General features: G+C 38.1%; 1 long non-coding RNA gene across 1 annotated transcript; it reads left to right on the top strand.

Moving 5' to 3' along the window:
- The first annotated feature begins 10148 nt into the window (after positions 1-10148).
- LOC143303592 (uncharacterized) lies at positions 10149-12020 on the top strand. The gene is made up of 3 exons (XR_013060085.1): positions 10149-10423; positions 10504-10675; positions 10758-12020. It is a non-coding gene; the product is annotated as an uncharacterized LOC143303592 (long non-coding RNA).
- The last annotated feature ends 462 nt before the right edge of the window (positions 12021-12482 follow it).

The raw sequence follows: 12482 nt of genomic DNA on the forward strand, positions 1-12482 counted from the left end.
TTTCTAATTTTGTTTATACGAATAATATATAAAGCGGAGAATTCTATTTCGAATAGCGAATATGAAATATTCTGTACTGACTGGTTACTTCTGTAACCAATCGTGTAGAATAACGTAGATGAATTCGATTCCCGCGGCGCAAGAAGTCGTACGCAGCGTGGTCCCCGGATGTTCCGGTTTAATTGGGAAGAAATGTCGGTGAGTTTTTAACGCGAGGACCGCCTAACGAGTGGTGCCGGCGTCAGCAGCATAATTACAGGGCGTGGCGGATACGGCGCCAATGCCAGGCAAATACTTTGCCTTAGGGAATGAAATTAATCTACATTAAGGGAAGGGATAGAAACTGCGGCCCATTCCACCACCGATAACGAGGAAAACGAGAAACTGCGCAGTTGCGACGACGATTTTCGTGTTTACTTCGGTAATAAACATCGATGTACAGGGTGTTTCACTATTCCTCTTTAAATCTTCTTTCTCATAAGAACCTAGGGAATCGTATGATTTGATATTTTATGTCACCCGAGAGCCAATGTCACTAGAAAGCGAGATTGCCAATAGATTCCTCTGATACAATGTGTTCGAACCAAAAATCAACCTGATCCAATCATCTACCGGTCTTATCGTAGATTAGATTCGATCGTAAATTTTCGCAGCGAAACAATTTACTATTTGTCGAAAAGTAGAATTTCTTGTAAGTGCCAGGCGTGTCAAGATCGTTTAGAATAAAATCTATAATGAGACACTTGTAGTAAATATCTCGAATCTTCTGTACACGTTTTTGCATTGCTTTCGAACTTCGGCAAAATAGTTACTTATTTATTTACTTATTTACATACAGGACAAACCCTTTGATGTAACAGATCAACGTAGGAGACAGAAAACAAAAGGAAAAACGAGCAGAAGGTACAAGTATAGAGAAAAGAAAAGCGTCGTAGAAAACGCTCAAGAGAATGTCTGAAAGGTACTATAGATTGGTTCGGAGATATTTATGTTCGTGTGGCAAGAGTTTACGTGACTGACCATACGATTTATCCAATTACAGTAACCACACAATGTGCGATGTTATTGTGTATGGAACAACAGGTGACTTTTTAAGTCTCTTTGAAGGTGCATTGAGCAAAACCAACTATATGATATCCGAACAGTCAACGACACACGTTTAGCTATTTCACTAATGAACATTATATCAGATATCATCTTTCTCACGCCCTGTGTAGAAAGATATCAAGCATGAAGGTATTGTCACAATTTCGAGAATCGAACGTCATCGAATGTCCACAGTATCTGGCGGCGAGGTTCAACGAATTTGTGTTCAACACATTGGATATTACGGCTGTAAAACATACAAACACGCGTATAACGATCATATCTTTTTACATTGCCAATGAAATTTCCGAATGTTTCGTATAACGCGCGTAACGTAATACACATAAATATTTTCTATGTTTAAATACTTTCATGAGCAACTGTATTTATAACCGTCTCCTATTTCTAGCATCCTCCACCCTTTTCCCAGGCGCCAGGTCGAAGGAAATTTCCTCTGAAAGGAAAGGCGCCCTTGGTTCCCCTTGCAGGCTATCTCGTGAGCTCGCACGCAGCAAGAAGGGCGCATGGTGTACCACGTTCTTCCTTTCTCCGTGTTTATCTCTCTCTTTCTGTTTCGAAAAGTCGCAGGAAGGCCGCCGGCAGGGAAGAAGACAGGGCGTGGTCGCGATCTCCCGCACCGCGAAACGCGTTTATTTGATCGAGAAATTTCTCTGCACCTCCCTTCCCCCGCTGTTCGTATTCCTTTCTTTCTTCATCTTCTTTCGTCATCCTCCTCCATCACCCTTGCACCATTTACCTCTCCCTTTCTCTCTCTTTTTTCATCTTAATCTTTGTCTTCCTCTTTACAATGTTTTTCTCTCTTTCTAACGAACCGTTCCTACTCCCTCTCTCTCCTTTTCTTTCTCTCTCTCATACAGATACACACACATACACATAAACGTGTGCACACACAGCTCGATCTCCCTTTTTCTTCGTCGTTCTTCCCTGTCCCCGACGTTCGAACGGAGGCTCCTCTCTTTTTCGTCTTTTTGCCAGCCGACGACTAGGAACGCGCGTGCGTGTGTCCACTTCTATCGAAAGGCGCATCACGCGTCGAAGTCTCGACTATGGTTGCGAGAAAGAGGGCTTCGAGGAAGATTCGAGGAGAGAACAGCACGGGGTGTGAAAGAACAACCCTTTCTTGTCTCGTTCTCGCTGTTACGATAGAATTTTTTCTATAGGAGCTATAGTGGCTGCAGTAGAAGTATTTGAACAGTTATATTACAGAATAAATATAATTATATTATATTACAGATTAAATATATATTATGTCTGTGAAGCTTTGGACACTTTGAAATTTCGGTAGTACTATAACGAGGCACGATACACTGTTTGAAATCTAGATAAATTCTTTGGTATTGATAAAGTCATGGAGGGAACCACGTGAATGCACATTAATACACATGAGTATTTCGAGATCGAGTATTTGGATTAATACCATGAATTAATACCGTTCAAATATTAATTGGAGATAGTTAATATTTCCAAATGCCCGAAAATCAAGTATTTCAGTTAATATCATGGATTAATACCGCTGAAATATTAATTGGAGACAGTTAGTACTTGCAAATACTTGGATTAATTAAATTGGATTGACAATATGATCTAATGTCTTTGAAATATTCAATGCGATCAAGGAAAATACAATTTGAGGTGTTAATAATTCAATCAAACGGGTTAAATAGCTTTTTAAAGATACTTAAAAGCAACTGTACGCAATTTTCTTCACACAATATCGCAGGAGACGTGGAAAAGCGGTTCAACGACCTATGGCAACGCGATCTTTACCCGTCCTTGAGCATGAAAATCTGTATCACGAGAGAAATGGACGCGGCTGTGGATCGACAGCGCACCTGTTCCTCGTGTATATCGAAAATAGAAGAAAACCGGCAGACGTACGTGGCCGATACAACATTATTGCATGATGCCGCCGCGCCATTGCTCCTTTTAATATCATTACGACGTATTTCTTGCGAGCGACGTCTGCTCGAGATCGAGAGGAGCGCGAACCTGAACCAAAAAAGGCTTGGGAGCAAGAAAAAAAGGGAGGAGGACACGTCGGATATGAAAAAACGACAAGAAACGAACGGATGAACGAAGAACGAGAGAAATGTCACGAGCAAAACATTGGAGTGCTGCAAAATCTTCTTCAGCGATCGAAGTTCTCATCGTTTTACGTTTTATTACCGTGAAATCGCGATTAAAAAGGAAATGTATCTGATTGGTTCGTTAGGCTGCTGTTTATTAACTCAGATATCCTTCAACTTTTCTTGCGATAAAATAAAGTTTTCTGAAAAGAATATAACCTGTCCTTTATTTAGTATCTATCAAGTAGCTTGAATATTCTCATGATTGCTTCTTGGAAAAACTTTTTCCACATAATAAATTCCTTCAAGTTTTTAAAGGCTCTTAGTGAATTTAGTTTTGTGACGTTAAAACGTTTTGCGAATATCAAAATAAACCATATTCGTACCACGCTCCTAATTAAGACTCGAACCTGGCTTCTGGATCTAGTATTTAATGTAACAGTTAAAAGCTAAAAAACAATACATTTTGTTTCAAATTACCTATAGATAAAGAAACACCCGCAATCTAATAACAAAATTATATTTTAATCATTCTTCTGCAGGAATGATAAATATATGTAGGTTAAGAATCTAATAGTAGAAGATAAGTGTACTATCTAGATCTCGAGAGATTTAACGAAAAGTTTTCAATGTCTACGCCAATGGGGCGCCTCCCTTCGCTACCAGAGGGATCCTTGAGACTTTCATTCGTCTCTTTTTCGCGTACGCTTAATGAAAGTTCCGAATATCCTTCAGCCTCGTTTCCGACTTACCCTTTCGGTACGAAATGTATAATTGTGAAATTTTGTCTGGTTTCTGTGGCACGGAAAAGTCGCGGATGTATCAGACGATGATAATAAAAACATCATAATCGTACAGTTATATCGAGTTAAAGATAGTCACTTTAATTAGTGTTTAATTGTAATAGGTTTATTAGCGTTCTGTTAACCATAGGAAAATTACGACCGTTCTTTGCTCGAGGCAGCGTGGTCTCTTTTTACTTTTACGACAAATTAAATCCCTTTATGACCGTGAATATTTCTTGTGTTCTGTTATTGTAAGCCAATATCAAGCATGTTTTATGATAATTTCAAAATCTAATATGGATCAATTTAATATTCAATTTTTATCTCAACATTACGGGAGAAACATAGTTTTAATAATTGGTAATTATACATGAAACATAGATAATAAACGTCTCAATTCATTCCTTATCATGGATTTGTTAAAGTAATATTCAATTTTCATTTCAAGATTGTCGCAAGTGCCTACGTAGTTTCGAGAGAAATATTATTTCAATAATTAATAACAAGTGTATAAACGATAATATGCAATAGTATTCCTATACGATTAATAAAATTCTAATCTCAAGTATTTATTGATACCATGTAACGCTCGATAATACAAGAATGTATAAAAATCCACCTCTCATTGCAACATTATCGTTTTCCTTGTTCAACGTTCTTGTCAAATATTTATAACAAAGATTATTATTCATAAGGACTTGTTTCGCTTCGATTCACCTATCGTCTAAAGCAATCTGCCTTATCAATCTTGCGACGTTTATTGCGGTCAAGCGCCATTTATCGCGTTTCTCCATTCATTATCGGGATTTTTTCATCGAGCACCCGAGATAGTATGTCGGTGGAAAAGGTCGTGCCGGCAAATCGATTGAATGGAAATACGGTCTGATCCTGGCTGACCTTCGCCACGCGATGCCTATTTTTCCCGCCATTGTTGAGAGTCCGCGGCGAACCGTGACGCGAATGGTCGACACTATAAGTGTATTTACAAACCTGTTTGTTGGAAATCCATGACAAATTTTAGGCCAATTATGTTGCGATTATGACAGTGAGTGTCTGATCGAGGTTTTGATATACAGTAAGTGAAGGTTCCACAGGAAAAGGAGGATAGTCAGGTTTCAGCATTTCTTGATACATGAAAGTTTATTTTTCAATATTTAATGTCACAACTTTATATTTTTTCGTAGATACTATGTCAAAATAAAACGTTCTACTCGTCATTTTATTCCGCATCATTTTCAACTTTTATTTATAATTTTAATTAATATATCACACGTTAGATTGCAAAAAGTGAAAGGACATTGTACGCTTCGTACTGTAAAACTCGAGAAATTTTAATTCAATTTAGTACGACATGGCCAGTGATAAAGATCATAGAGAGTACGAAAAAATGTTAAACTCAAAATTTGTTAAAATACATGTTCCTCTTTCACCCGTTGGCCCTTCAATTGGGCCAGAGTGAGATTTAAAAAAAGAAACCGTGAAACTTTGTTTTTTTTTCAGACTTTCAAACAAAACAGTAGATGAGTACATATTCTTAAAAATGTCCAGTAATTTGATAAAGAAACATTCTTTATCTTTTTTATCCATGCTTTTTATGAAAATATAACAAATATTTGAGACCAGCAGACCAGAAACCAGCAGAAAATATCATAAGTATGACAACTTGATCATAGTTCCAAATTATAAGAAATTAAGAAGTTTGATATAATCGTTTAGAGTAAAAAGAAGTTTAATATAATAATTCCATGGAAAGATTGCGGACATTTTCTGGGAATGGTGATGCCAATATTAAGTTGTAATTTCCAGCTCTTCAAAAACGCTTTAAGTTTTTTTGGCAATAGAAGCCATGCTTTACAAAAACCGGAATATAAAGGCTTCCAGTTACAGAATAAAAGATACCCTTAAGGCAATTATCAAGCGAGGTTAATTTGTCGAGGCTCTTTCTACACGTGTAAGTCCATCCAAGTATCTCAAGAGACGAAATTCAAAGGAAATCACAGCGTGCACCTGCATCATATAACACTGGTTCGAAGTAACAAGTGCAACCTCGTATAATTTTCGCCCAGCAAAGGCTGTCCACCGCAAAACAACCCCCTCAGGGAATTCGAGATCCCACCATTCTTGGCTAACGCGTTGGTGATCCTATCTTGAGATATCGTTGGCTTACAACGAGAGAGAAAGAACGAAAACACGACACTTTCTAATACTCGTGGCTAGTGGACCGCGTCTGAGATACTTGAAATTGTTGCTCGAGAAATGTTATCAATTATTCAGGAGCCACCGATTATTCCCTCTACTCTTTGCTCTAGGTTTCCTTAGTACAGTTGATAGACACTATGGATAAGATAGAAATAACGTTGAAACCAACTGCACACCTCTTTATTTTCTATTCTATACTTTATCGATGATTTTAACGCGGAATGTAAATTCGTATCTTCTTGCGAAGATATTTAGTTGTAGGGACATGATGAATGATGTGTGATCTTTGAATTATGGCAGCGAATGGGAAATGGATGGTATAAGGAAGGAATACTTGGAATAGAAGAAGACGCATTAAACAACTTGTAAAGTGTGATCATAAAATTGAATATATATTTTTGCCCGTTCATTGACACGAACAACTTTTTAACTATTTTCTAGATTTAATCAATATGTGCTTTCAAACTGTGTCGCCACGTAGTTACATCTTACTCCAAGAGAATCGATTGTTTCGTTCATGATTTTGTTCTTTCCATTCTTCCACTTACGCAATTAAAAAGAAAAGAAGAAAAGAAAAAATATAGATAAAGCTATTCTACAAAGAATAATTTCAATAAAAATACGTTCTCCGGTTGTTCAATCAGCGAAAACAAGAAAACCGTTTAAAAGAATATAAAAATTCGCCAAATTTGGTTATGAGCAAATTTTAAGCGACGTACGATCATTGTATAATTACATCGTATAAATTCTTCTGAAGTCTGAAGCCTGTTTAAAAGCCTATTTACAAAGCCTAAAACCAGAAAGCAGCTAAAGTCTATACCTGTAACAAAGATCACACAACACGTGAAACATGTTCCTCGAGAGCGATCACTATGATAAAGTTCTCGAAGATTCTCTATTTGTAAACCGGTGAACAAGAATCGTGGAAATCGTCGCGCGTAATCAAGCGTTCGCCGGCCTGGACGGAAGCGGAATCCGGGCGGGCAGATCGTCCGCTTGGCGAACGGAGAATTTCATTGAACAGTTCTTTGCCCGAGGCCGATCCGGCCGAGCCGTAATAGGTAGGAAAATGTCTGCAGGACGTGGCAGGATATGGCAAGTGGAGCCACTCAATTCGCTGAACTGGTCTGGCGTGTGCTACCGCGGAATCAGTCGCAGCTGACGTTGAATGCCTAAGCTGACGTTTTTCCGTCAAGCATGTAAGCGAGGAGCCTAGAGTCAACAACCCCCGTGTCCCTGATGGCCTAAGCCCCGTGGCTGGCCAACCGTGTGCGCGTGCAAACGGCATTCAAGATCACGAGAACGAACTCGTCGCGCGACTATGCTTGCTTCATCTGATCATAGAAAGGTATCCTAAACACGTCGAACACGTTCAAGGGTTCTGCACCCTTCTGCTTCAGATTATTTAGAGAATGTGTTGAAGGGATTAGGAGTTGATAGATTGCTGTGAAGAGTTTATTGTAGGATCTCTATAGATGAATTTGTATGTTGGTTGTGCGAAAATGGCAAGTCATCGCAGGTTTGGTTGGAATCACGAGATCTATAGAATTGCGTATAATGTGGTACGGTGTGAGATGTAGCAAGATAACTTTTAGGAAGATTGCTACTACGTTGCTATAATGTTCCTTGTGCTATTGATATCTATTGGAATACTTCTTTGGTTGAAACTATTTAGAGAATTTGTTGGAAGTATCAGAAGTTGGTAGATCGCTGCGAAGAGTTTATTGTAGGATCTCTATGGATGAATTTGTATGTTGGTTGTATGAAGATAGGTAATCGTTGGAGGCATAGAAATGGTGGCTTATAAAATTGTGCATAATGTGTATAACTTTTAGGAAGACTACAAGATTGCTATAATTCAATTAAAAAGCAAAGATGGCTAGCATCATTGAGATGTAGTGCGATATAGATAGTTTTCAATTTTTGATTAACCTACATATTTTTAAACTTAATAGTTATTATAGTTTGTGCCATTGTATTATCGTATTCATTATTAAAAGAAAAGTTCGAAGCAAAACCAGTAGGTGAAAGATTTTTGATCGTCGAAATAAGATATCTACGTCAAAGATGGAAGTTTCGTAATTACATTATGCAAACGTTCTTTAATCAATCAATTTTATTCAACATCGAAATTTTATTTGATCGTGAAAGACTGAAATTCGGTAGATTTAAAAGATTCTTCGTTATCTCGCTGGGTTGTACTTTGTATAGTAATGAATTAATCAACCAGTTATCTGTGTAGAAAACTCAACTAACCAAGTATCCACGCGAAAGATTAAAGTTTTGTGGATTTGAATGGAGGATTCTTTTTTAAGTCTCCGAAGTATGGTCGCAATTTATATAGTATCAAATGTTCATGCGGTGGTAATGCGATTTTCGAATGCCATGGATTCCCGGTGTAAACAGATTTCCCGTAATACGGTATGCATGGGTGTGTCCCTTTCCATTTCGCGAAGTCTAACGCGTATGCCTTTCGCCAACGCGCTCCACGCAACTCCAGGAATGTCGTGCCGATCTCCTTCTCGTCGATCCGTGGTGTTTGCGTTCGGCTCACGGAATTTCATTGATCGTCACGACCTCTAAAACCAAAACCATACATTGCTCATTTAAAACTGGACATTCAATATACGCCCCACTTTACGTCTCTTCGATTCAATGAAAATTTTTATTCAATCGACAATTAATTTATTGCGTATTTACCCTTTGCTTAGACCATGTTGTAGCTTTCTGTTTAAAGGCTTGGCGCATAACTTCTAAAGTAGCTCATCGTCACCTAACTATTAAACGTTATGCAATCTTCGTCTGTGAGCTATTGATAATCACGATCTATTCTGTCTTCATTCATAGTCTCAGTCAGTAGATTCCATTCACTGACAAGTAAAAGAATCGTCTTTCATTCTGTACCGTTTTCTGCTTTAAACGCTAAATAGATAGATAGTACCTCGATTAATTAATTTATTGTTGATAAAGCGAGAAACATTGAAAGTTTTACTAAAATATCCAGTCAAATCATTTTCAATGACCTCGTTCTTTTAAGAATCGCAAATAATTTGCATACATCCTAACAGTTGGATCACTCGCATAAATCCATATTTCTACCTGTCAAACGAACATTAAAATTTTTCATAGCAGCTATAAACGTGAAAATATCAATAATATTTTATCAACGTAAATATTTGCACAGAATTTCTTCTCAATCTAAATAATTTCCTATCTTTCCCTTATCAGTGTTATAAGCAATCAGCGAATATAAGATTTAGACGGAAATTGAGGAATACCAAAAAATCTCCGATATAAAGATTCTTTCAAACGAAAAAATAAAACGACTCCGGACTATAATGAACGCAACAAAATTCGAAATCGATCAACACATAAATTTCGATTCGACGTGGATCCACGGGGTCCCTCAAGGTTAAATCACGGATGGTCTACGGGGTTATCAAGACTCTAGGCACGAGACTGCTCGCGCGTTCTGCTAGCTGGTTGGGCGCGCAAAAGACGACGTCTCTTCTTCTTGGGCGACGGTGGTGGCAGTGTCGCAGCTGCAGTTGCACTGCAGTGTGGGTTACCGCACGCCACGAGCAAGGTGAAAGAATGTCAAATGATGATTGGTCATTGCGGTGGCCAATGGGTCCCCGACTTCTCGGCTGGTAGGTAGGCGCTCGCCGTTGTACGTACCGGCGCCGCCTCCTGGTGCATCGGGCTATCAGCCTGCACAAGGAGTTGCGTTAACATCGTAAACGACGCCTGGATCACTCGAACGAGTCGTGTTCGTTCGATCGAGCCGAAGATTCCTTCGACTTCGTCACGATCGATTTTTAAGGGCAGTTTATTAGGCGGGAAATTCATTTTCAATTTGATTAGCGAGGCTGATTCGATCAATCACGAGGAAATGTAAATGATTCTGTATTCTTTGAATCTATCGATCGAAGCATTTTTGAACCAGGAGTTTTTATAATTACGGCATTGATGTCAACGAAGATGAATCAATTTGAAATAAAGTTGGTTCGGTAATTTATTTTTAATAAAAATGACATTTTTATTGAAGGTAGAGCGTTCCTAAATAAGCGAATTATTCTGACTGAGAGACTGGTAAATCGAAGTGGCGATTTAACTCGTCTTCTCTGAGTCACAGGTTAAGAGGATGATGGATAAGATATAATAGTAGACACACAGGTTTGCATATTATTAGCAAGTGCTAAAGGAGTTTTTAAAAATCTGAATTTTGAAGGTGATGATAAATAAGATACGACAGTAGATATACAGGTTTGAATCTCCATAAAAGGCTCTAAAGAAGTTTCAAAAAATTCGAGTAGTTTCAAGGTTCTAAAGTTTCTTAATCGTAGGTCATCATACAACACGCCGACGTGTCGGACATCGCCTAATCTACTACATCACGTGACATACTGCGAGTCCCACAACGCATGGCATGTCTCACTCTAAGGAGCCTATACTACTTTATACGCCGGTATGCACCAGGAGAAAAATAAAAATCGGATTCATCGACGAACGTGTTAGGTAAATATTCTTACAAATGATCTTCCTCTTTAAAACTTAAATATTCTTATGAATTTATACGAATAATTTTCCCGCTGTAAAGATTTAATTTCCAAGATCCACAGCGCAATATCCTACCGAACGCCATAAACGGCTCGGCCGTGTCTAACCAGGTAAAGAAATTACTCCTCTCGGTAAGTACACGTTACATCCCACTAAAAACCTATCCATTACTGAATTTAACACCCAATTTCATAGGAAAGTAATAAAATTCCACTAACCATCTACAGTAAAGTGGATAACTGTACCTTATGGCCGACATCAACGTAATTATTCAGGCCGTTTCCACTATATCCTAGCTTTTTCCACTATCAGCGCCGAGTCAAGAGGAATTTCCACCAATTCAAACCGTAATCATTTACCAGCAAATTATCAATACACCTATCCCATTGGCAAGCACAGCGGGTAAGCGCGTTTCGACTTAGCGGAAGACGACGAAGCAAAAGGAAACAAATAAAAACTATCATCGTCCAAAGAAACTGAAGATTTGCTATATTAAGTAGTATTCCGTGGATGATATCGGTTGTAACTAGATCGCGAAAGTCACATTTTTATTATTATTATTTATGTATTCAGCCTTTGAAAAAGGATCCTTTGGTACATGCAATGTAAAGAAAGGGGACAAGTACATGAAACGTACATTATAAAAATGTAAATTGAAGGAAAAAGATAAACAAAATTTAGATGCACATGCATCTGTAACAAGCGTATTAAGGAATGTTTTAATGAATCAAGGGATGACCGAACAAATCGATCGTCGAATGTGCGACGTTAGTATAGTCTAGTTTGGATAGCTATGTGATTTACACGATTAAAATAGGCATATGTCGTACGGTGCTGTTCAGAATGAGACAAATTGAAATTCCTTAGATTTCTGGAATCCAGAACGAATAGCAGAATAATGCAAATAATGATTGAATAATGTAACGTGCGAAACTCTTGAATACCGTGCAAGCAAAAATGATATTAAATATAATACTTCTACTGCTCAAAGCCTGAAGATTCAAATCACTAAGAACTGCGTCATAAATGTGACAAACAAAAAGCACGGAATAGTCACAATGTTCAGCACCAAATTTAAGGAATTTATGTTGAATACTCTGAATTTTCTAACTATGCAATTTTTAGAAATATAACTAAAAAAAAAAAGAAAAAATAAAAGAGAAAAAAACGAGATCCAAACAGAAATTCGTTTCACCTATCAAATATTATAACAAGTACTTTACTTTGAATATTTTACACATTTTTCCATATTGCACGTTATCGTGTGCACTTTTACATTGAAATATGTCCCATAAATGCGTAAAAGTCGATGCAATTTAGTCATGACTAACTGTTTGCTAACTGACAGTTTGTTCCCTCCGCTTATAATTGCTCGTGACTGTGTTCCTTCTTGTCGCGAATATCTCGACAAGAGTATTTACTTCTAGCACGGTCCCGATACCGATACACCGGTACCGTTAACGTGATATCAACCTGCCGTATCGTGGCTTGTTGACGGCCCACGAACTTCGAGAAATCGTCGGAACAATGCGGCCGGCCGCGTATGTACGCCAAACCGGACGATAAATCGGAACGATCCCAGGAACACACCACTTTCCATACACCTGGACTTCTCTTTAATGCAACTTCACGGTGGTCCGTTAAACCAAATGTGTTATGAATATGGAGCGTTCATTTTGTGAAAATATAGTTCTCTCGAAGATAGTAATTCGGTCTCTTGAAGAATGTTACGCGAGAGTTTTCGGTATGTATTTTTAGGTTTATG

This window comes from Bombus vancouverensis, chromosome 14 (genome assembly GCF_051014615.1).
Source record: "Bombus vancouverensis nearcticus chromosome 14, iyBomVanc1_principal, whole genome shotgun sequence".
Lineage (NCBI taxonomy): Eukaryota > Metazoa > Arthropoda > Insecta > Hymenoptera > Apidae > Bombus > Bombus vancouverensis.